The sequence below is a fragment of the Rutidosis leptorrhynchoides genome, chromosome 4 (assembly GCF_046630445.1).
Source record: "Rutidosis leptorrhynchoides isolate AG116_Rl617_1_P2 chromosome 4, CSIRO_AGI_Rlap_v1, whole genome shotgun sequence".
NCBI classification, from domain to species: domain Eukaryota; kingdom Viridiplantae; phylum Streptophyta; class Magnoliopsida; order Asterales; family Asteraceae; genus Rutidosis; species Rutidosis leptorrhynchoides.
In genome coordinates this window covers 139,421,334-139,437,493 of record NC_092336.1, presented here as the reverse complement: position 1 = coordinate 139,437,493, position 16,160 = coordinate 139,421,334, and positions in this window count along the sequence as shown.

The following is a 16,160-nucleotide window of genomic DNA, read 5'->3' as shown; positions in this document are numbered from 1 at the left end:
TCGTTATACGGGAAGACGGAATTCGATATTTTGCAAATCGTATTTGGGTACCGAAGTTGGGTGGATTAAGGAAGTTGATATTGAATGAGGCACATAAGACAAGATACTCGATACATCCTGGAGTTGGAAAGATGTATCAAGATCTTAAGACACGTTATTGGTGGCCTAATTTAAAGACAGACGTAGCAACATATGTTGGGGAGTGTTTAACTTGTTCCAAGGTCAAAGCAGAACACCAAAAGCCGTCAGGGTTACTTCAACAACCAGAAATCCCAGAATGGAAATGGGATGGTATTACCATGGATTTCATCACGAAGTTACCAAAGACTGCCTGGGGTTACGACACCATTTGGGTGATTGTTGATCGTCTCACCAAGTCTGCACATTTCTTGCCTATAAAGGAAATGGATAGAATGGAGAAACTATTACGATTGTATATAAAGGAAGTTGTTTCAAGGCATGGAATACCTATTTCCATTATATCTGATCGTGATAGTAGATTTACCTCAAAGTTCTGGCAAGCACTACAGGAGGCACTAGGAACTCGTTTAGATATGAGTACCGCATATCATCCGCAAACGAACGGGCAGAGTGAAAGAACAATTCAGACTCTTGAAGATATGCTCAGGGCATGTGTGATCGATTTTGGAAACGGATGGGATAAGTATTTATCGTTAGCAGAATTCTCGTATAATAATAGTTATCATGCGAGCATTGGAGCTGCGCCATTCGAAGCATTGTATGGAAGGAAGTGTAGATCTCCTATCTGTTGGAATGAAGTAGGAGATCGACAATTAACTGGTCCCGAGATCATACACGAAACGACTGAGAAGATAGTACAAATCAAGGAGAGATTGAAAACAGCCCGTAGTCGCCAAAAGAGCTACGCCGATGTCCGAAGGAAACCATTAGAGTTTCAGGCCGGGGACATGGTTATGTTAAAGGTGTCACCTTGGAAAGGTGTAATACGTTTCGGCAAAAGGGGTAAGCTGAACCCAAGATATGTAGGCCCGTTCAAGATTATTGAACGCATTGGACCGGTAGCTTATCGACTTGAGTTACCGCAACAACTCGCCAGGGTACATAATACCTTTCACGTCTCAAACCTTAAGAAGTGTCTTGCAAAGGAAGACCTCACTATTCCTCTTGAAGAAATCCATATCGACGAGAAACTACAATTCGTCGAAGAACCAATCGAAATCATGGACCGTGAAGTTAAACAGCTCAAACAGAGCAACATACCGATTGTTAAGGTTCGTTGGAATGCTAGAAGAGGTCCCGAGTTTACTTGGGAACGAGAGGATCAGATGAAACAAAAGTATCCACACTTGTTTCTCGATGACGCAAAATAGGTACAATTTTAAAATTTCGGGATGAAATTTATTTAACGGGGAGGTAATGTAACGACCCGCACTTTTTCGATCATTCTATACTTATAAGATTAATATTTACATAAATTAAACCTTACCAACATGATAAGCAATCCAAATTGTCGAGACTTATGTTTTTCGAAAAGAGATTTACACAACGTTTGACCGTCTAGTTTGACCGATGATATCACGAACTATACAATATATGATAATTATACGTTTGTATATATATATGTATATATACATGTTTAACATGATTTAAGGATGTTTTAATACCTCATTTTGTATTAATAACAATAAGTTATAAGTATATTTTGAAACTACTAACTTAAGTTTTCAAAACGATAACCATACGTAACGTTATTTGACTTAAATACTTATGACATATAATGTTTATACATATATCGTATAAGTAATGTATTTAATCATTTTTAAGGACTTAAATACATAAAACCATATAAGTATATTCACAAAAGATAGCTATATTTGAATCCTCGTTCCGTTTTCACAAGATTTCTATACGTATACTTAGGGTATATGTACCCGTATAAATACGCAGTTTCTAGAAGTTTTACTATTGAAAAATACCAATTATTTGACTTCAATTATATGATCTTAGCAGCCTTTGATTAGTCAATACATGTGGGATCATATATGAGGACTTTTGAGCTAAAAATCAAAAAAATAAAGTCTATATATACATATACATATATACGCCTATATACACATATGCACACTTTCATAACAATTTTCTTTCAAGTTAAATGATCTTCTAAACTCTCTTATCTTCAACCTTCAAGTGTTCTTCAAGGTCCTCATAAGTTTTTAGCTTCAAAACATCACTTAATCATCATAAGAAAACCCTTACAAAAATACTTCAAGAAAACCTTCCAAGAACACCAACTTACTTCCAATCTTTCATCCACTTCCATCACCCTTTTGGTTCTAGGTTCTTACTCCTCTTTTACAGCAACCTTGTCCAAGGAATTTGAGGTAGAATCTATGTTCATAACCTTATTCGATTCATATATATATAGCTATCTTATTTTGTGGTATAAAATTTTAACAACAAGAACATAGTTTGAATGTTTTCAAACTTGTTTGCAAACTAAATAGATCCTTCTAACTTAACTTTTAAAATACTCCAAGACCTGTAATATAACTTAAATATATGCTAATTTAACAAGGTATAACTTGGTTTTTCAAAGATTATCTTAAAAACTGTTTTTACGACGTCGGAGTGCCACCGGGGACTGTTTTGGGTTGGATAATTAAAAACTATCTTAAACTTTGAATTTGAGGTTTATGTTCTGGAAAAATGATTTTTACTATGGATATGATAACACATAAAAATTCCATGATTTAATTCAAAGTATAAGTATTTTTAGAAAAATAATCATTTAAGGTTGTTTACATAAAGGAAAATGTTTAACTTCATAAGTTTCACTAAAGTTTCACCTATGCCGTGTGATTTTGAATACAAACCAAGGTATTTTCAGTTCATAGTCTTAAAGAGGGACTCGATCCAAGGAGATGGCAAGTTGAATCAACGAAAACGGATTTGTAACGAAGAAACTATGACCGAAACAAAATTGGTTATCCAAGACTTGTTTAACTTCGGGATTAATTGGGAAAAATTAAATAAAATCACATCTTTCTAAGATAACATGATATTTTATATAATTCAATTTTATATGGTTCAGGATCACCCGTAAACAACACGAGAAGATTAATCATAAGATCCCATGATTGTACGCAACACGTCATTTGACAACACCGGTACTTTATGTACGCAACACGTCATTTGACAACACCGGTACCGTGGGTCAAGATTAATCTCGACCAATACATATACGATGGGGTTTTATTTATTTCGTTGGGGGTTTTATTTATTTCATTGCGGGTATATTAAACATCTAAAAATGAACCATTAAAATTGAATTACTAACAACGAACTGCTAACTACGGACTAAGGAATTATTCAAAGTATTAAAAGTATAATAAGTATATATATGTGACGTTTGTTTAAAAAGAAAAGGTATTGATATATTATATATGGATAGGTTCGTGATATCAACCGGAGACCAAGTCAAATTATATATATATATCTTCAAGACGAAAGTGAGTATATAGTCCCACTTTTAAACTCTAAATATTTCGGGATGAGAATACATGTATTTTATGTTTTACAATATGGACACAAGTAACTGAAAAATATATTCTACGTTGAGTTGTACCACTGGCATACTTCCCTGTAGCTTGGTAACTAATATTTACAGCGGTATTGTAAACGCGAATCCTGTTGATAGATCTATCGGGCCTGACAACCTCAACCGGACTGGACGACCAGTATTCAACGGTTGCACAGTACTTCGTTTCGTGACTACACTTGGTACAGTGTAGTAAGATTTCATATTAAAGGGAATATGCGACGTGATTAATTGTTAAGTATGGTTACCAAGTGCTCAACCACTTAGAATATTTTTATTAAACTGTTTATATACGAAATCTTGTGGTCTATATATATATTGCTGCCGGCACTAAACCTATATCTCACCAACTTTATGTTGACCTTTTAAAACATGTCTATTCTCAGGTGATTTCTAAAAGCTTCCGCTGCATTATGTTGAATTTGAGCAGGATCTTGCGTACGCATATTTGTGTCAAAAATAAGACTGCATATCCAAGAACTTGTGTTGTAAAATATGCTAGAAATCGTGTTGTTATCATCATTTGTAAAGTTTGTAAGTCGAAGATTATCGCTAAACGATAATCATCTTTATTTCGTCCAAAGCTTGTATCAAAAATAAGAATCATGGTTTGTAATGTATAATATATGCAGTTTTTCTTTTAAAAATGTCGCATATAGAGGTCAATACCTCGCAATGAAATCATACGTTATCTAACACGTTCTTACGGTTAAGGACGGGTTATGACACGTGGTAATATCAAATCCTTGGGTTCGTAACCCTCTAAGTTCTGTCTTGAGCTTATTGACCTCGATTCTGGGACGGTACATCTCGTTCATCAAGTGCTTGAATGCTGACCACGGTAGTGTGTACGCATCATCTTGTCCCACTTGCTCTAGATAGGTATTCCACCATATTAACGCAGAACCTGTGAAGGTATGCGTAGCGTACTTCACTTTGTCCTCTTCAGTACACTTACTTATGGCAAACACCGATTCGACCTTCTCGGTCCACCGTTTCAATCCGATCGGTCCTTCGGTTCCATCAAATTCCAAAGGTTTGCAGGCAGTGAATTCTTTGTAGGTGCATCCTACACGATTTCCTGTACTGCCAGATCCAAGGTTATTGTTGGTATGTAGCGCAGCCTGTACTGCAGCTATGTTTGAAGCTAGAAAAGTACGGAATTCCTCTTCATTCATATTCACGGTGTGTCGAGTAGTCGGTGCCATTTCCTTCAAAATAGTCAAATGGAACAAGTTAATCATACAGAATATTAAGAGTAGTTAATAGTATTTCGTAGCATAATATGAACTCATTTATAAAAGCTTTTTCTTCATATTAGCGTTTTATACGTTTAAATTCGGGTAGTACCTACCCGTTAAGTTCATACTTAGTAGCTAATATACAATTCAACTACTACAATTCTATATGAAAAACTGATTGTAATAATATTTCGCGTTCAAACTTTTATACAATATTTTACAAACTTACAATACTGCTTATTTTACATAAAGCATGAAATATAGCACACAATAACTTTGATACAAGATAGTTGTGAAGATAATTCTAGCTAGTACACAAGTCGTTCAGCAAAGGCAATAAAGACACGTAATTCATACGTCCAGAAACAAGTCATGCATTCTGGTTTTACTAGGACTACTTCCCATCCTTGGTCTTGTGGAACATAACTGTTATGGCCGTTGATAAGACAGCGTGTTGTAACGTCGTCAAAGGGACGAGGGTTAAGTAATGTCCAACAGTCCCGTAACAATCTAAAAACCTCATTTCTTACCCTAATTACCGACTCCGTCACTTGTGGGAACGTTTTGTTTAATAGTTGTAGGCCGATGTTCTTGTTCTCACTTTAGTGAGAAGCGAACATTACTAATCCGTAAGCATAACATGCTTCTTTATGTTGCATGTTAGCCGCTTTTTCTAAATCACGAAGTCCAATATTCGGATATATTGAGTCAAAATAATTTCTTAACCCATTGCGTAAAATAGCATTTGGGTTCCCCGCAATATATGCGTCAAAGTAAACACATCGTAACTTATGGATTTCCCAATGTGATATCCCCCATCTTTAAAACGAAAGCCTTTTATAAACCAAGGCATTCTTGGAACGTTCTTCGAATGTCTTACAAACTGATCTCGCCTTAAATAGTTGTGCCGAAGAATTCTGACCGACTCTAGACAAGATTTCATCAATCATGTCTCCGGGTAGGTCTCTTAAAATATTGGGTTGTCTATCCATTTTGTGTTTTTATACTGTAAAATAGACAAGAGTTAGATTCATAAAAAAAAATACTTATTAATACAAGCAATTTTTACATATATCATAAAGCATAAGCACACTATATTACATATATTACACCACACGAATACAACTATCTTATTCCGACTCGCTCATTTCTTCTTGTTCGGTTTTGGTTCGTTTTGCCAAGTTTCTAGGGATATATGATGTTCCCCTAATACGAGCCGTCGTTGTCCACATTAGTTTTGAAAAACCTGGTGGTTTAGAGGTTCCCGGGTCATTGTTACAACTTAAGGACTTCGGGGGTTGACGATACATATAAAGTTCATCGGGGTTGGAATTAGATTTCTCTATTTTTATGCCCTTTCCCTTATTATTTTCTTTTGCCTTTTTAAATTCAGTTGGGGTAATTTCTATAACATCATCGGAATTCTCATCGGAATCCGATTCATCGGAGAATTGGTAATCCTCCCAATATTTTGCTTCCTTGGCGGAAACACCATTGACCATAATTAACCTTGGTCGGTTGGTTGAGGATTCTCTTTTACTTAACCGTTTTCTTATTTCCCCCACCGGTTCTATTTCTTCTTCCGGTTCCGATTCTTCTTCCGGTTCCGATTTTTCTTCCGGTTCCGTCTCTTCTTCCGGTTCCTCTTCAGGAACTTGTGAATCAGTCCACGAATCATTCCAATTTACATTTGACTCTTCATTATTATTAGGTGAGTCAATGGGACTTGTTCTAGAGGTAGACATCTATCACATAATATCAAACACGTTAAGAGATTAATATATCACATAATATTCATATGTTAAAAATATATAGTTTTCAAAAAATGTTAAGCAATCATTTTTAAAGAAAACACAGTCGAAGTCCAGACTCACTAATGCATCCTAACAAACTCGATAAGACACACTAATGCAAATTTTCTGGTTCTCTAAGACCAACGTTCGGATACCAACTGAAATGTCCCGTTCTTATTGATTAAAAACGTTCCATATTAATTGATTTCGTTGCGAGGTTTTGACCTCTATATGAGACGTTTTTCAAAGACTGCATTCATTTTAAAACAAACCATAACCTTTATTTCATCAATAAAGGTTTAAAAAGCTTTACGTAGATTATCAAATAATGATAATCTAAAATATCCTGTTTACACACGACCATTATATAATGGTTTACAATACAAATATGTTACAACAAAATAAGTTTCTTGAATACAGTTTTTACACAATATCATACAAGCATGGACTCCAAATCTCGTCCTTATTTAGGTATGCGACAGCGGAAGCTCTTAATAATCACCTGAGAATAAACATGCTTAAAACGTCAACAAAAATGTTGGTGAGTTATAGGTTTAACCTATATATATCAAATCGTAACAATAGACCACAAGATTTCATATTTCAATACACATCCCATACATAGAGATAAAAATCATTCATATGGTGAACACCTGGTAACCGACATTAACAAGATGCATATATAAGAATATCCCCATCATTGCGGGACACCCTTCGGATATGATATAAATTTCGAAGTACTAAAGCATCCGTTACTTTGGATGGGGTTTGTTAGGCCCAATAGATCTATCTTTAGGATTCGCGTCAATTAGGGTGTATGTTCCCTAATTCTTAGATTACCAGACTTAATAAAAAAGGGCATATTCGATTTCGATAATTCAACCATAGAATGTAGTTTCACGTACTTGTGTCTATTTTGTAAATCATTTATAAAAACTGCATGTATTCTCATCCCAAAAATATTAGATTTTAAAAGTGGGACTATAACTCACTTTCACAGATTTTTACTTCGTCGGGAAGTAAGACTTGGCCACTGGTTGATTCACGAACCTATAACAATATATACATATATATCAAAGTATGTTTAAAATATATTTACAACACTTTTAATATATTTTGATGTTTTAAGTTTATTGAGTCAGCTGTCCTCGTTAGTAACCTACAACTAGTTGTCCACAGTTAGATGTACAGAAATAAATCGATAAATATTATCTTGAATCAATCCACGACCCAGTGTATACATATCTCAGTATTGATCACAACTCAAACTATATATATTTTGGAATCAACCTCAACCCTGTATAGCTAACTCCAACATTCACATATAGAGTGTCTATGGTTGTTCCGAAATATATATAGATGTGTCGACATGATAGGTCGAAACATTGTATACGTGTCTATGGTATCTCAAGATTACATAATATACAATACAAGTTGATTAAGTTATGGTTGGAATAGATTTGTTACCAATTTTCACGTAGCTAAAATGAGAAAAATTATCCAATCGTGTTTTACCCATAACTTCTTCATTTTAAATCCGTTTTGAGTGAATCAAATTGCTATGGTTTCATATTGAACTCTATTTTATGAATCTAAACAGAAAAAGTATAGGTTTATAGTCGGAAAAATAAGTTACAAGTCATTTTTGTAAAGGTAGTCATTTCAGTCGAAAGAACGACGTCTAGATGACCATTTTAGAAAACATACTTCCACTTTGAGTTTAACCATAATTTTTGGATATAGTTTCATGTTCATAATAAAAATAATTTTCTCAGAATAACAACTTTTAAATCAAAGTTTATCATAGTTTTTAATTAACTAACCCAAAACAGCCCGCGGTGTTACTACGACGACGTAAATCCGGTTTTACGGTGTTTTTCGTGTTTCCAGGTTTTAAATCATTAAGTTAGTATATCATATAGATATAGAACATGTGTGTAGTTAATTTTAAAATTCAAGTTAGAAGGATTAACTTTTGTTTGCGAACAAGTTTAGAATTAACTAAACTATGTTCTAGTGATTACGAGTTTAAACCTTCGAATAAGATAGTTTTATATATATGAATCGAATGATGTTATGAACATCATTACTACCTCAAGTTTAGTAGGTAAACCTACTGGAAGTGACAAGAAATGATCTAGCTTCAAAGGATCTTGGATGGCTTGAAAGTTCTTGAAGTAGGATCATGACACAAAAACAAGTTCAAGTAAGATTTTTACTCGAATTAAGATAGTTTATAGTTATAGAAATTGAATCAAAGTTTGAATATGAATATTACCTTGAATAAGAAAGATAACCTATTGTATATAACAAAGGTTTCTTGATCTTAGATGATTACTTGGAATGGATTAGAAAGCTTGGAAGTAAATTAGTAAACTTGAAGGGATTTTTGAAGTGTTCTTCCTATGATGATTATAGCTTGATTCTTGAAGTGATTTTTGATGAAGATGATGATTAACTACTGGAAAAATACGTTTATAATAGTGTGTGTGTGTTGAGAGAGAATTAGAAAGAGAATTGGAAGTGAAATAGAGTGAATGATGAGTGGTAATTGGTGAGTGGTGAGTGGGGTTAAAAGGAGTTCTAGTTAGTTGACTAGCTCATGGTAGAAGTTAAAATTGATTAGTCATACATGACATAATCAAGAGTGGAATCCCATGCTAGTTCCTATTGGTATATACCCATAGTAAGTACGTTTTGAAGCTGTGTATAATACGGGTAAGAATACGACTAGAATTCTTGATGCAAGAAAAGAATGGGAAAGTAACTGTAACCATTTTCGTTAAGTATGAGTGTTTTGATATATGTCTTGAAGTCTTCCAAAAGTATTTTAATACATCTAAATACACTACATGTATATACATTTTAACTGAGTCGTTAAGTCATCGTTAGTCGTTACATGTAAGTGTTGTTTTGAAACCTTTAAGTTAACGATCTCAATTAATGTTGTTAACCCATTGTTTATTATATCTAATGAGATGTTAAATTATTATATTATCATGATATTATGATATATTAATATATCTTAATATGATATATATACATTTAAATGTCGTTACAACGATAATCGTTACATATATGTCTCGTTTCGAAATCCTTAAGTTAGTAGTCTTGTTTATATGTATATAACTCATTGTTAATATACTTATGGAGATACTTACTTATCATAATCTCATGTTAACCATATGTATATCCATATATATATCGTCATGTCGTTTTTACAAGTTTTAACGTTCGTGAATCGCCGGTCAACTTGGGTGGTCAATTGTCTATATGAAACATATTTCAATTAATCAAGTCTTAACAAGTTTGATTGCTTAACATGTTGGAAACATTTAATCATGTAAATATCAATCTCAATTAATATATATAAACATGGAAAAGTTCGGGTCACTACAGATCCAGTCTCATTTCTCATTAAAAGATTGATTGAAGCTTTTCCGGATTCTACCGAGGAAAGAATACATCAGAATTTCTTCGAAAAAAGAAAAGAAATATATTCAGAACTCGTACACTATGTCAAAATTTCCATTTACAACTCCGCAAAGGAAGACCATTCGGGAAATATCTGCAAATTTTAAATTTACTATCGGTGATCCTGACTGCGCGGAAGATCTTTTATTTCAAGACACAGTGTCAAAACTTCTTCTCGAACTTAATTATAGAGATACTGGACCAAGGGATGGAATTTCGAACACTAAAAAAGTTAAAAGGGCTTTGGTTAAACTTATGGACGATATCGGAGATTTACAGAAGTGGAAGTGCAAGATGTTAAGTGATTTTGAAATATTTTCAGTACACTCCGCTGACTTACTCTGGATGGTCAAAGAAGCTTTAAACTTGTCTTTCTTCCCACGTCATTTCTGGAATTTAGTTGTAGAACCCGTGTAATTTGTATTTTTAATAAAATAATTTAATTTTACTTCATCCATTTATCTTTTCTTATTATATAAAAATAATCGGATTAAAATCCGAAGTAAAATTTTACATATCTTTTATTAACCTCATTAAAATTTTAAAATCCTAAAAAGTATAAAAATTTGCAAGTCGGGTCGGGGAAATAAGCCCGTAAGTCACACGGGCCCATTTTTCTTCTCCTTCTGAAATGACCCATCCTTATCCTCCTGGACAAGTCATCATCATCTGGTCCCATTGCGAGGTACTGACCTAAATATGCCATGAATGACTCCAAATAATATCTTTCAATTGAGCAAATGCACAGCGGAAGACTTAATTCGTACCTGAGAATAAACATGCTTAAAAGTGTCAACCAAAAGGTTGGTGAGTTCATAGGTTTATCGTAACAATCATTTCAATATATTAATAGACCACAAGATTTCATATTCATAAATGTTTTAATAAAAATATTCTAAGTGGTTGAGCACTTGGTAACCATACTTAACATTTAATCATCGTCGCATATTCCCTTTATTATGAAATCTCACTACACCGTACCAAGTGTAGTCACCAAAATGAAGTACTGTGCAACCGTTGAATACTGGTCGTCCAGCCCGATTGGGGTTGTCAGGCCCGATAGATCTATCAACAGGATGCGCGTTTACAATACCCATGTAAATAGTAGTTACCAAGCTACAGGGAAGTATGCCAGTGGTACAACTCAACGTAGAATATATTTTTAAGTACTTGTGTCTATTTCGTAAACATTTATAAAAGCAGCGCATGTATTCTCAGCCCAAAAATATATATTGCAAAAGCAATTAAAAAGAGAGCAAATGAAACTCACCATATTGTATTTTGTAGTAAAAATACATATAACGACATTAAACAAGCGTAGGGTTGACCTCGGATTCATGAACCTATATCATTCATATGTATATTAAAACATATACTTGTAATCGATCAAATATATATTATTATTGGTGATATACTTTTTAGATCAATAACTTATATATTTTATTATATGTTTATTTTATATATATTTTAAAATATAACCTTTGTTACGTTATATGTACTAATTATATTTTTGTATATCATTTGTTTGTTAAAATAGTATTTTTAATAATACCATGATAATATTTGTAATGCTAAAATATTGATAATGATAATACTAGTATTAGTATTAAAGATAACAATATCAATAATTCTTTTAATCATAAAGCTAATGATAGTTTTAATATTACATCTTATAATAATGAAAATAACAGTAGTTTTTAAATAATCATGAAAAATTTAATAATAATTGTAATGAAATTGATACTTTCAATAATAATACTAAATACTTATTAATAATAATAATAATACTTAGGCTAGTAATAAAATGATAAAGTTATATTTTTAAATAATAATATTAATATTAGTAATGACATTAAAAATTATATTTTTAATTATAATCATAATAATACTAAGTGAACTTTTTATCATAATACTTGTATTAGTGATAGTAATCTTAATAATTATAGTTCTAAAAATAACAACAATTATAATAATAATAATGATAGTAATAATAATAATAATAACAATGATAATGATAATAATAATAATAATAGAAATAAAATAAAAGGTTTATACCCTTTAAAGGCTGCTGTAAAAATAATTGTCCCAGACCAGGCTCGAACTCGGGACCTCTAGCTCACTAACAAATGCACAAGACCACTCCTCCATTCACGTTTTTCTGTTTTAATATAACTGCTAAATGTATATAAATCGTATTATTTATTCTTCTTCTTCCTTAACTTCTAAATCCATATCGATCAAGAACTCAACCCAACAACGATAGTCAATCACTTAAACATTTTTAGAACTTTCAAACAATTTGTAATCAGTTTTCATAAGTTCTTAAATTAATTGAGAAGAGAAAAAAAATAAAATAAAAAATAAAAAAACAGTACAGCAGCGACGGCTGCTTTCATAAAATAAAAAAAAATTGTTTTTGATTTGGAGAATTGATTAGACCAAACTTATAACATGAAATAGATTGTAAATCATCCCAGGAAATGTTTTGAACCTTTAATTGAGTCTGAAACATAACGATAAGCTCGAATTTGATTAATGAACACTGGGTTGACTTTTTGAATTATAATCTTTGACTCGAAAATTAACACTTGATAGGAAGAATTGGAACTTCAAATTTTGCAGGTAGTTTGAGTATTAGATTCCATATACAACTGCATTTTTACATTTTTGAAATTGATTCAAAATCGGGTTTTGGTCAAAACGTTGAAGAACAGAGATAATATAATTGAATTTTTTTGTTCTTCATACAATCCTTATATGTAGTAATATGTAACAAGTAATTTCCTGCTTCCAGTTGTAATTGAAAGAGACATGTAACAAAATTCGACAGAGCCAAAAATTAAGATACAGTTTTTGATAGTGAGGGATAACAAATTTTGTACAGGCATAAAATAATAAAAAAAAATTAAGAAAGTGAAAGCTTGATATCGACTTTAACCGTTTTTGGTGTTATCTATTTATCTGGTTTCGTCGAGCATAATATCACAGACATGAAAGGATTCGATTGTGATGTCAATAAATTACATATTTATTTAGATATATCTTAGTTTAATATATAAATATAACAATAATCCTATAAAAGAAATAAAGATAGTGATAATTACTAAATTATTCTTAAAACTAAATTTATATTATTACTATTATTTATAATAATAATGATATTAACAATGAAAAAAAATAATAACAAATCAAATGTATTAAATTTCAGTATTATATTTTTAATGATATTAATAATACTAAATGTAATATAATAATTATAATTAAACTTATAATTACATTTAATATATTAATATTACAATTTATAATATTTATCATATATTTATTTATATATTATTATTTTAATATTAACTTAATTATTTTGTTTGTTATTTTACATTTTTAAATTAAATTGATGAAAGTTTATTTTATTAATTCAAGGTATTATACATACTCTTATATTTATATGTATATATATATATATATATATATATATATATATATATATATATATATATATATATATATATATATATATATATATATATATATATATATATATATATATATATATATCTCAGTTAAATGTATATGGATTTACATATATATCTGTATTTATATAGTTGTATATCAAAAATATATATATATATATATATATATATATATATATATATATATATATATATATATATATATATATATATATTACATATTTATTTACACCCATTTGTTCGTGAATCGTCAGAAATGGTTAAAGGGTAACTGACTACATGAATATAATTTCAGAAATTTTGAGATTCAACATTACAGACTTTGCTTATCGTGTCGAGAACATACAAAGATCAAGTTTAAATTTGGTCGGAAATCTCCGGGTCGTCACACCTTCTCTTCCCTTCCTCTCCTTTTTCTTCTTCTTTTTCTCTTTTCTTTTTTCTCTTCTTCCCTCCCTGTTCTTCGTGGCCGACGAGCACACACACACACCAACACCATCACATCTTGACCAAAATCAACGATTCAAAGCTCAAATCTTATTCTTTCGTGCCTCCTAAATGCATTTCCATCGCCAATTTGGTGTAAAAGGTACTCCTTCTTAGTTAAAATTCGAATTCTCTTCAAAAGTCAAATTTTTGACTTTTTAGAAAAACTTTGTTTTTGACCCAATTTTGGATTCCTTTATGCTTAGTTAGATAATGTGATTGCTATGTGTTAGTTTTTAGGCTTGATTGAAGCATTTTGGATAGTTTTTGGCTCTCGATTCGTTAGTTAAGGTTTTAGGGTAGAAGTTGATGAAATTCTTGGAAATTTGATGTTTTGCTAGCTTAGTTAGGCTTAGTGATTCATTAAGAGTACTTAGAAACTGATTTTGGAACAATGCATGTTTGTTTGCTTATATTTGACTTTTTGGTCAAACTACACGTAATTCGGATTAAGGTTTTTTCTATAGTTAAAATGTTTTTAAAACTTAGGATTACCTTTAAACTAGTTCGAATAATGATATCATTAATTTGCTTATGAAAATGTAGCTTATTCTTTGATTTTCCTTACTTTGTACGTTTTGAACAAAATGAATATTTTTCGGTCAAACGGCTTAAACTCTGACTTAAAAATGTTATTGCTCAAGTTTGGTGATTAAAAATATTTAAGGTAATCAAAAATGGTCATTAGAACCATTGTATGCTTAAAAATCATCACATTTGGTTCAAAATTGCTTATTACGACTAACTTGCTATAATTATTATTTTTAGCATTATTTATTGTAATCACGGGTACACTTTGAATTTGCTCAAAAATAAGTTTATAGTTCGTTTAGTTATTGTTTGTAGTAATTTTTACTATATTTGACTATAACAGGAATTTGGAAAATGTCATTTTTAAAGCCCTCATTTCGAATTTTTTTTCGAAAAATATATGCATTTTTGATTCTAAGTCTAAAATTTTGGAACATAACCTATGTTACTTGATTTTTGCAGATGGCTAATCGCTTACCACATGAATATGAGTTGCCCCATTATCTTCTCGGGCAAGATGATCCAGCAAATAATGAGCCAGTTATGAGAGTTTGGATTAATCGGCCAAAAGGGGTTAACAAGTATATCAACTGGACGATCATGGAACAGTATGGGTGGGCCGAAGAACTTAGGGCAATCTTGACATTTCAAGCAAAGGTAGAACACACAGGGCCTGGAAACACTTGTTTGAGCTAAATGAAACAACATACAATGAGCCATACGCGGAATTTATGGCTACTTGGAGTTTTGATTCAGATGTTGATCAGGAGGATTATAATGATCAAGAGTGCATCCACTTTCGCCACCAAAACCACACATATCACCTATCTCTGGCACGGTTTACAAGGTATTTGGAGTTGTACAAACCGTCACAGCTCACCGGTTTAATATTCAAGAGGGGATTCACCACCTTGAATAACATAGATCACCAAGCTTTCTTACGCGAGTACACCACCGATAATGAGCCGTGGAAATCAAGTAAAAAGGCATCAAAATTCACCAATCCCGTACACCGAATCCTCCACCACCTCATCACAAAAACCCTTTACCCAAAAGCCCACCATGGCGGAGCTGCTACCATTAGCGATATGCGCCTAATGCACGCCATGATACACAACCAAAATATGCAAATAGCACATCTCCTGGCCCAGGCTTTTACTAATGAGAAGAATTTAGCAAGAACAGTTGTGCCGGTTTTGGGGGGTGTTGTTACTAAACTCCTTCGTCGAATGCGTGGCCCCCCGGAATGTAGAGCGGTTTAATTATAGGATCGGGGCTATGTCAGAAGAAATAAGGTATAATGTGATGACCCGGGAATTTCTGACCAAATTTAAACTTAATCTTATATGATTTCGACACGATAAGCAAAGTCTATTAAACTGAGTCTCATAATGATTGAACTATTTTCATGAATACATTTGACTTTGACTATTCCCGACGATTCACGAACATTTGTTGTAAATAAAGATGTTTATATATTATATAAATAAAAATAAGTATATATATATATATATGTATGTATATATATATATATGTATGTATATATATATATATATATATATATATATATATATATATATATATAATA